This window comes from Pocillopora damicornis, chromosome 3 (genome assembly GCF_964200805.1).
Source record: "Pocillopora damicornis chromosome 3, jaPocDami1.2, whole genome shotgun sequence".
NCBI classification, from domain to species: domain Eukaryota; kingdom Metazoa; phylum Cnidaria; class Anthozoa; order Scleractinia; family Pocilloporidae; genus Pocillopora; species Pocillopora damicornis.
In genome coordinates, this window is record NC_142672.1 from 13,480,384 (window position 1) to 13,491,550 (window position 11,167).

The 11,167-nt window shown below is 38.6% G+C and overlaps 1 protein-coding gene across 3 annotated transcripts in view; it reads right to left on the bottom strand.

Moving 5' to 3' along the window:
* Positions 1–11,133, bottom strand: part of LOC113674299 (uncharacterized) — a 28,629-nt gene extending 17,496 nt beyond the window's left edge. For 2 of the 3 annotated variants that reach the window (XM_089199770.1, XM_027190782.2), the window contains exon 1: positions 6,801–6,917. The gene's annotated coding sequence lies outside the window, so the exon portion shown is untranslated. Of the gene's footprint in view, positions 1–6,800; positions 6,918–10,948 lie in introns of those variants that run through there. The other variant, XM_027190780.2, reaches the window with a different exon arrangement.
* Positions 11,134–11,167: the final 34 nt, after the last annotated feature.

An 11,167-nucleotide genomic window follows, 5' to 3' on the forward strand; every position in this document is an offset into this window, starting at 1 on the left:
GAGATTCTGTACATGAAATGGTCAATTATGGCATAAGGAGGAGTTGTTCAACGTTTTTTACAATGCCCCTAATCTATGGAACCTGTATTAAGTGGTCATTCATTCCCTGTAGGTGACCGCTTAATACAGGTTCGACTGTTATAGTTCACAACTGACGAGCGTTTTACGAGGCTAAGATCAGTGGTGTTTTCAGTCGATAACCGAGCACATAATGTACCCCTTTTTCTTCCTTATCTATTTTCTACATTGCTGATCTTTGTAGTATACGCGGCGATTGTCACCTCTGAACTTACCATGTGACCATGTCAGTGAAAAACGATTTAATTTTTCCATGCCACTGAGCCTTAAACTTCTAATTTCTTTTCTACATTTATCTAAATGGCATCCACCTCTATAAGAAAAGCTCAACTGAAGGGCAAGAGGAGGTTGAAGTATTTTTTTACCTTTTGTTCCTCTTAATTTGCAAAGAACTGAAATCACAACCTCACCAACATAAGCGCCATGTTTGTATATGTATTTATCCATACGAGTAAATGCTGTGTATGTCCAATATCCTACCCGACCTTCATTGTCGTTGAAGACGTTTACCGTACTTTAGAATGTCTGAAAGAAACTCGATACCTAGAACCTAGTATTAGCTGAAAGATTTCAAGATACCACGTGTTCTCATTCTATTTGTAGCATCGAGGTTCTGTATGTTTATAAAAGTACTGACGTAAAATACGTTTCAATCACATAAGCGCCGGTTAGAAAGCGAACTATCCTCGAATAAAACTTGATGTTCATAAATAAATTGCACAACGAAACGGCAGAGGCGAGAATTTATTCGCCTGACAAAAGCCAATTCCCAGTTATATAAGTTGCAGGAAAGTTGAAAACCGATTTTAGCAAAAAAAAATCCGTTGTATAGATATCGCATTTTTTTAAAAGAATGTTAAGAAGATTATTGAACTCCTTGCCGGATACTTTCTTGTTCAGCTGCGGAGAAAACCAACCCTAACAAGATCTAATTAGAACAGCATCTGTTACCTTCATTGAATTGTTATGAAATTTAAACCAAATACTCGAAGATAACTGTAACAGTAAAGCAAAGCGTTCGAGCATCGATCGAGCATGTCTTACTTTGCCGTTTGACTCGACTCGAAAGATGGCGATAAAATGATAAATCACTCCTTAATGATTCAGTGAGTCAGTCAGGATCGAGTGAAGTTGCTAATTACGAGAGTGGAATGCATTGCGTTTAGAATGGTCGATCGATTTTGTTAGATGAATAGAAAACGCCCTTGTAGCTGCAGTCAGACAAATTCACAAATGGTACCATGATTAATTGAACTAAAAATTCTAAAGGGTGAAGAAACTATGCACTCCACGCTCACTATGAACGGAATAATCGAACGAACCGAATAAACGAACCTCTTCAAGTCCTTCTGCCTTCGCACAATCGCAAGTGACCTCACGTACAAGATTAGTTTGGTTCAGTTAACAATGCAGTTATGTCATCAGAACTCAAACTTAACCAATCGTGCTCACCATTAAAATGTAGACAGTTTTTTAAGAATGATTCATAGGTTTTTTTCTAATAGTCTTGTTCCTTCATGGGGCATTCCACTCATAAAGTACTAACTGAGGCAAATCTGTCTCTCTAGGAGGTTTCGACTGAAGGGACTTAATTCAATCAAGAACACAATTCCATTCTATTCTGTTCTATTAAGAACGAAGACTATTTCACAATCTTATTTTGGGACAAGTAGGTGCTAAATTTTTTCCTAAATGAGTAACTAGCTTAGGCGGTGGTTTTGTACGAAATTTGCATAAATTTAATTGCTTAAGGTGGCTGGATACAGTCTTTTTTTAGCTTAGCTGACTGGCTATATTCAGAGTGCTTAAAACACCAACTCTATCCAGTGGCGTTTTCCAAGATTTTCACACGTGCGTTGACCCAAAGATGGAAATTTAAAATTATGGGCCGGGGATGCCAATGTTATTTACTGCATAACTTGCACTTATTGCAATAAGTTATACATCGGCGAGACAGGAAGACGACTGGGTGACCGATTCCGAGAACACCTTCGCGATGTGGAAATAAATGACAAGGACGCATCCAAGCCAGTCGCTAGACACTTTAATCTTCCTTATCATTCTAAACAGCATATGGCAGTTTGCGGCCTTTCCTTACATCTAGGCAGTTCGGAAAGCCGTAAAACACTAGAACAAAAATTTATATTTCAAATCGGCACCCTTAATCCCCACGGAATCAACGAGCGCTTTTCATTCAACTAATTTATTCCTGTTTTTTCGTCATCATATTCCCACCAATGGCGTAGCTCCACTTTCTACATATATATCCATACACAACCCACAATTCCTCTAATCGCTCTGACGAAGGGCTAACGCTCGAAACGTCAGCTTTTTTACTCTTTACGGTGGCTAATTTACGTTTTCAACCCAGTTGTTAACACTAAATTACCTTCTAACAGTTCTTAGGACGGTCTGAAAAACCTTTGATAGATTTTTTTTCGAACTTCGGGATTTTGATATTCAGCGTAAGGCCTCACTGTTGAAACTGGTTGAAATTCACTCGGCAGTGAGGCCCCACCCTAAAGGTGAAATTTAATTCTGTAGTTCAACCCCTAAGAAGTAAACACAAATCACGAAAGTTGGAATTCGAATCCAAAAACATTCGGATTTTGCAGTGCAATGGTGAACCGTTAAGCTCCACAGAAATCTTTCGTGAGGTCAGTCATATTCTCTCATAGCTCAATTAGAGTGGGACTACAGTGTGTCCGAAACTCACACCAAATCCACGCTCTTGGTAGGTCTTAACTCATTTGGCTGATCATTACAGAATCGCGCCCATTGAAAAACTTCGCACGGGAAAATGCAAATAAGCTAGAAAAGAGAAAGAGAGCATGCGTAACTTCACGCAGGCCTGTCAATCCGACTGTCAATCATGTAATCCCCCGTGTACGCAGTGTTCGAAAGTATTGTTTCTTGTGCAGACAACCGAAACGTAGCGCTTTTCATCGAAGAAGAATAGACGTAATTAGTGGCGTTATCTTGATTAGGTTATATTGTTTAAAAATCGGTCAGATGTAAAATTAAATTACCTTTCAAATGCCGGGTTTTCAATTTGTGTTAAGACTCAAATGCGGCAGATTTGCGAGGTTCGACCATCAACTTCGCCAAGAAAGCAAAACATCACAGAAATATTCCTTTTAGCAAAATTTCCGTACTGCCCCATACTATCGTAAAACAAATCTGTTTTCCCAATGGTAAAGTATTGTTTTTGTCACTCTATCCAAGAACTGAACGTATAATGTAGTGTGGGGCTGTGCGGAATTTTACCTTCCTTTTTGGCCCGTTATTGCCGTCAGTTTCAGATAACACGTCGGTAGTCTAATTACTTTTCGAAAAGCTTAAGTATACGTTGTAGATTCCCGCTCCACGTAGGTGCACGCTCACGCTCATAAGCTTACGGATGAACACTTCACGCTCTTTTGATATGCAAACGCGGCCCTCGCTCTTTACCGACGAAAAGAGCATTTCGTCACTTTGAAACAATGCTAATTGCTCCAATTGTATCTCCATTGTCTCTAAACGGACGCAAAGCGAAATTTTACAACTCCCGTTTGGGAATTTGTCAATTCTGATCTAAAGCGACCGAAGTTGGCGGTGAGCGTTTGCAACCTCATTCCTAGGTCATTGCGCCCGCAAAGCATCATGGGTACCCCACTTTTCTCGGGCGACGCTTTTCAATGGGCGCGATTCCGTAATGTAAAACGCAGTTGACCTTCGTCAGTCGTTTCCGCTCATTATCCTTAGATTTAAACTTTTACCTTTTGCTTTTAGGAATAACCTGCTTTTAAAATCACCCAAGGAAACATCCAGGCTTATCAATAATTACCCTTGAACAGTGCAGATTGAAAAGGCAAATCGACAAATCCATGAAATCCTTTCTTGAGAGGCAGGAAAAAAATGGAGTTAGATTTCTAAGGTTTCAAGTTGATATCTTTACAAAGAAAACACTGCGGATCATACGTATATTTTAAATCGGGTGAACAACATTCAACTTACACAAACAGTGTTTCAAAAACAGATCAATGAAACTGAACAGCCTTTTGGTGGACAATCTCTGGGCTTCATCTTTGGAAGCGTTTTCAATGGCAGCCTCGCTTTCCGTCTGGATAAACAGTACTCTTTTGTAAAGTGGGCTACTGACATACACTGTGTTGTGCAATTGATGTAAGTACATCCAAGAGATTATCCTCGGAATAACATCAAACACGTAACAAAGAGGCAGATTTCTTGGCAATCAGGCGACGACTGCGATTAAGACCTGTTCAAACTTCCCTTTAAGAAGTTTTAAGCCAGTACTGATTATCTCACTGCGATATCAAGAATTTTTCATGGTAACGCAAAGTTAGAAAATGTCCAAAATCTATGCAAAGTAGGGAAAGAAGCCATTTTAAATTGCAAATCGCCACAAGAATTAAAAATAAATCCAGTGCCGTTGCTTCGAATGCACAATACGAGCAAATAATAAGATTTTTCACCATCCCCTCCCTAAGGAGATGGTTTAGGTGTGTGAAGATGATCAAACATGGCATTTTTATATGACCATTAGCTTTTGTTCTTGAGGAGAACTCAAGGCGTCAGAGCAACGTAATAACAGCATAGTTGTGGTTTGACCTACTTTTAATCATTTATGCCCAGCAGTCTGATAAGTTTATCATCTTATTTATTACTGCCTTAACGATAATACTGATTTAAGAAATTACACATAAAAGCTTTATCATGTCAAAAACCAAATATGCGAATGAGCTGTGATAGAGGAACGGTTGTTGATAATAAATAATACAAACACTCTTTTATTACGAAGGTGCAAAACTAGTATCTGAGTTTTTATGCGATTTCAATTTATAAGTTGCAAACGTAAATATGAAAAATCAAAGTAATTAGTTTTCCATGCCCTCAATTCACCCCATCCAGGTAGATCCAGTCGCGAATGAGACGAAACGAGATGTCGGCAAAGATGATAAATAAGATAGATATGATCTGCGTTGGATGACCGCAGTTTGTGTTTCAATTTTTTTATCTTATGATTTCAGTTTAGAGTTTCGCTACCAGCTTTCATACATATAGCATTACTACACGCTAACCTTCGCTGCATTTCCGGTATTTACAACACTATTTTGCAACCACGCCCCAAATAGGAAATAAGCCTTTACGAACCTGACAGCGGCCGATACAACAGTTTAATTAGGTATTTCACCGCACTTCCAAAAGACTTCCGAAGTTCCGGTATTTTTCAGCAGTCGGTTACACGTAAATAATTCTCAGACCGCTCAAACTTATTAAAATATTTCCCCGGGAGACAAAAGTAGTGGCTAAGAATTCTGCGACTTGCTGGATAAAAACTTGCAATGAATCAGTTTGTTTTACATTTCCGGTTATGGCTGGGGAGTTTTTTCTTTCACGGCTGGAGATGAAATCTGACAGGTGAAGATTAACCTTGAATGGTTTTTTCTCGCGCTGCAAAGCCGCATATTCTTGAATCTTTTAAGTTAATACTCAGAAAACCATTATCTAGCGAAATAACCAAAGCGCATTACCAGGAATGAGAAAACAAGTAAACAGGGCGAGAGGTTCGAAGTTCTCTCTTAGCTTCGTCATTTTGGCGTTTGAGACTAAAGCCACAATACCTCATGGAATACCGTGAACAGTGCTACAGAAAAACTCAAAACTCATTTACTTTTAGCCTAAGGGTATAAAAGGTTGGATCCATTCCCAAATCGTTGTTGTGTAGACATCTCGTGACCACCGCATTCTTAGTGAAAACCATTCAGGATAGCTCTAATGTAATCAATACTTTACTCTGCTGCCAGAAAATATGTATAGCAACCTCAGCATCCCTTTGATCGGTTCGCCTCTGCACGTCTGATATGAACCTCTTTATTGTTTCAACTGTTTTCCTTTTGATTTGCTTAAAACGTCTTTGCACAGTTTTAATATGAATAAAGCATTTATAGCAATGTTGCCTTAACTCCCTAAAAGTTTATCCAAGGGTACCTGTAACTGAAAAAGAGGCCTTTCCCGACTTGTTGGAAGAAAAAAAGTTAATGGCTGGAATTCGCATCCTTGATACATTTTCTTTTGTTCATTTATCCCCGACTCGAACTTTGTTATTTCATTGTAACAAATTCAATTCACGTCTTTGTGCATAAATGGGAGTGAAACGCGCTCGATACTTACACACAGAGACACCAGCAGTACGCCGAATTGTTCTCGATTTTCTCATAGTTCCTCAAGTTTTCCTCTCAGATTAGATAAGTTCTACATACGGCCTTATTCTCGCTTCGATCGATAACATCTGTTTGGCATAAAAAATCAGGCTAAAGTTCGGCGCCATATATACTGATCAGACTAAAGCTTGCCCTGAGCAACAGACAGAGAAATCTTTAACATCAGAGAATGAAACATAAAAGTTCTGTTGCAGCCGCTTACATCAGTTGCTTATTTCTTGGACTCTCTTCAGGCAAAACGTCAATCTTCCTCCAAAAATAATCTGCAGTTCTATTGCAAACGAAAATGTTTTTTCCTGTTTCGGTTCAAAGATAGCACACGCTAGCATAGGTTTCATCACACGTACATAAACATAAATATTTTGAAAGGAGCTAATGTCTTGATGTCACATTTCGTAGGCTTACTTTTAACTTCATGCACACGCAAACGGACGGCCAGCTATACTATCTAGAAAAAAAATTATGTAGCATCATTCAAACGATACAGAACGCGCTTACCTGTGTGACTGAAACTCAGACGAAAATGCCGTGCTTCTCCAAGGTTGGGGAAATGCCAAACCGCCGATGATCGGTCATTAAAGTGGTGTTGTTCGAGGGTGAAAAACTATCCTCCCCTAACATATGCTTAGGTGAAAGGTCAAACCGCGACGAGTGAGCGAATCTTTGGTTTCAATAGAAAGAGATCATTCCTTATTTTGTAGTTGTCTAAAGATGACATTTTAAGCTCATATTTAACCACATTTTAATTTTTAAAAACAGTGTTGACATTTTGCTGAAACATCAATGCGCGAGTTTTGCAAGTTACTTCTATATTTGGGTGAACGTCAAGTTTAAGACACACAGTTGACGTAATATTTTGACATTTAGAGTACTAAATTCCGGATGCTTTGTTGAGCTTAAACACCTCTATCCAAGTTAAGTGAACCCAAAATCAGCTTTTCTTTAAATATCATGCATCTCTCAGCGTCTTTGGTATGAAAACAAGATTATCAAACAACAATTACACTGCGCTGTTGAAGTTGGGATTTCGTGCGGTGAAATTTGTAGAATCACGCTGAAATTATCGCCAAAATACACAACTTCGTCTCTCCAAGTGCATAACTGAAAGAGACGAGACGCGAACAAAGGAACCAATTGTAACAAAAATGGAAGCGATCCAAATCGTTTGATACTAAGAAATGCGGTTAATTTTAAATGAGCTAAGCTAGTTTTAACATGATATTTCACCAGCAGGACCAAAGCATACCTTGGCAGTACATTCCCAGTTAACAACAGCGAAGGACAAATCCGAGAAAAGGTTTGAAAACTGAGAGTGTACAAAATTACTCTCGCTCTCATTTCAGATCTTAACTACACAAAAATAGTAAAATAAGGAAATTTTTCTCTTATGGACTTTGTCCTTAAAGGCGATAAGCAGTCCTGATGTGGCTTTGAAGTGACAGCAGTAGTCAATAGTCTAACGATGAAGTTGGCGATCTGAAATTCTCCTAGTTGAAAAAGTAGATAATAAAAACACGTGCCCATGAAATTTGCCTGTGACAATTGGTCGCATCAGATGACCTACAAAATATATTTTTCCTTTTCGTACAAGTAATTGAAAAGCAAAATCAGTAATATGAAACTAAGCTTAAACTCATTTCAAAACACTCATGACTGGCTAAAGACACAAAACGATCATAAACATTGGCAAGCAATATGGTCGTGAAAGATTGGCCTCGAATGGAGTTGGTCAAATGATACGCTTTTTCGTTCGCAAGACTTCGAGGATTGATTAGTTTCGTTCAATAATCGCTTGATTCATATTTACGTTGATCGTCACTTTAAAAAACGGTGTTATCTGAGAGGGGATTGTGATCTACTTCTGCAAATCACTTAGTCTTGTTACGCAATACAAACGATGCAAACAAAGTAGATTCCTTTTCCAACTTGACGCAGAGCCGGTTGCTGAAATACTGATGAGGTGCGACTGGTGAGTCGGAAGCTATTTTTTTAACCATTTCGGTCAAAGCGTGAGGCAATTTCAGATATTACGCGATTTTTCACTAATTTGACTAACTGCTGACATCACGTGCCACTTTCGCTTCACCGCTCACGTTATCTTTCACGTTTCTATGTGCAAACCTTTTCTTATCACCGCTGCTCAGGACGAACCAAGGCTCCGAATCGAAAAAAAGCCATTCGTATCCCCCTTGACTTTTGAGTCGCCATGTCAAAGAACAAAAAAAAAAATCCCTTAGTTATATTTGGTCTGTAAATATTGCCAGTCTAAGACAAAAAATTAATAAAACATAGAAAATACATACATTTGCAGCGTCGGGGGTCTTAAAAACGTGCTTTAAACAACAAGAAATTACATCCTCTCAAATTATATAGTTCAGTTCTTAAACTTGGTTACTGCGGTACGCTTCTCAATTGTGCCTGCCTTTCATAAGGCCGCTGTTATCCAGAGCTAAAACATGAAATGTATTTTCGACTTGGATAGCCAGAATTTCTACATTACTTGCAGTATTTCAACTTTTTGAAAACAACTCGCGTCGACGTAGCGACTTCCGAGTGCGGTAATTCAACCCCCAAGTAGCAGCTTCCGAAACGCGGTTTCTTCTAGAAAAGAAAAAAGCTGAGAACGATTCAATTAGGACTTTCAACGCTTGAATAGCCTTTTATTGACAACAGCAGTTCTGATGAAACATGATGGTCCTCTTACGACGGTCCTCGCACCCCTTTCTTTAATTGTTCGGTCAAGTGCTTGCGATTTATAAAACAAATGCTGTGTTCAGAAAAAGAAGTTAGTAATGTGAAGTTTTAAATGGCACGCCCATTGGTCAAATCACAATATTTCATTTGAGGCCACACAGGCTCAGCGACAAAAATGGTTGTTATCTTCCTGCACATTTTCCATAGGAAAATGACTTTTAACAGTGTCGTTTTTACATCTAGAACTTACAATTTCCACTAACAAATTCACTTCTGGCCGTGAGTGAATTATTCTGAAAAAAGGTAGATTTTGAAGTACTGAACTCATCATGGTCTCATTCGAAAATCAGATGTGGAATTGATAACTCGGGATCCTTACCTTTCTTTACAGCGTTTATTTCAACATTTTTCTAAAATGCCAACGATTCAATTATCAGAGAAACCAGACACAGTGTTCATTTGGGTGTATTTCAGGTTGAGTATTGCGCCAACCCTTTTCTTCTTAAAGACCAAGTTCCCACATTTAAATCATCCTAATGAAGGAATATATTATGAAGATATGTTCTTTTATCGTCCAATTTATAAAAATTGGATTTAGGTTACGGGCAGTTTTTTTTTCTAAATCAAGTTCTCAAGTTTGTTTTTCGCCTCCTCTAGCGTTGAAAGAGACGCTAGTAAAAAAGGTTCAATTCGATAAACCTTTACGTCCGTAAAGCAGAAGTCGTGTGAATTTCTTCAATTATTTCATCGTATGCTATGTAAGACATTCAGCGGTGTTCAGTTTGCCGATTCACCACCGCAAGGATTGTATGACAAATCCGACCGGAATTCAAGCTAGCAAGTTGTTCCGTTACTCGAGCACGTTTTGTGAATCCAAATAACTTGATTTTTTTAATTTGTTTTTGTAACTGCTGTGAATGATTTCCTTTTCGATTTTTGTTTTCCCATTACAGAAAAGGCGGGAAAAAATTCACTGGTGCATTTGATGCCATCGACGTGACCCAACAGAGTACACGTGTTGAGAAGGGTTACTGAGGTATTCGCATGTGCGCATGGCCAGTTGATGCTTTCACCACTTACCTCTACAACTGACAGGCACTTAGTTTATCAAATAAATAGGTGAAAATTGTATTTTAGAAGAGAGTTGAGGAGCACCTAAAGTACTCAGTATTAATTTTTGGAGAGTCGCGCGGGACGCTTGCGTGACATTTTTAGTGCCATACGTGACATTTAGCGTGACCTTAGCCTCCTGTTTAGTTATTGCTCTCAAGTAGTTGACTATGTGCGAAGTGATAAGGGGACAAATTCTTGAACAGATGTGCCTATTTTTGTTTTCCATCAACAAATATAACACGATGATGAAAAGAAACGCATTGGTATGTATATTGTGTTGTCATTATTTGCCGAACGTGCTCAGTTGTTTATGAAAAACTGAAAAAACTTCGTCGGATCATTCTGCCAAGACTCTAAGCATGTCTCGTTTCACAATAAAAATGACATTTTGTAGATGAACAGTGATTGAAATGAGGCTAATTATAGCTCCAACAATTAACACAAAATCACGAGCAGATGATCTTTGTTATATAAAAACTAATAAATCGAACATTGCGCACTAACAGCTTAGTCAAAAACACGTTGGAAAGCTTTGATGAAAACAATCGGAAGTCAACCATGTCAAAAACAGAAATCGGCCGTTTACAAAATCAAAATTCCTTGTTCGCATTTGCATTGATAACAAATATTGCATGAACAATAACCTCATCGTCAAGTTGTCAAAATGCCTCCATTCCATTGTCTCAGTTCATGAATGGAACAATATAGCTTGTCGCAGGCAGTCTGAAGAAGTTCGTCGTGTTTCCTACGGTGTTCTGATGAGTTTACGAAGTATTCTATAATACTTACGTGAAAAAAAGCCATGAATGCAATCCCCAGATTAAATGTCGACAACTTACCTCTCCGTCTTCACTGTCCTAAAGCGCTTCAAGTCGTAGGGTTTCGTACCCGTGGCTGCTGTTAGTAGTTTAACCCTTCGCCAATAATCCTGTCTTCCTTTATATTCGCTTTACAGGAATTTGCTTGGGTCTCAATACTTTGGCAGCTATTACAACCGAGTCAAGCTACAGGAATGATCTGCAGTGTGGTGGATTTGATTTACATCCAAGATCATCTGC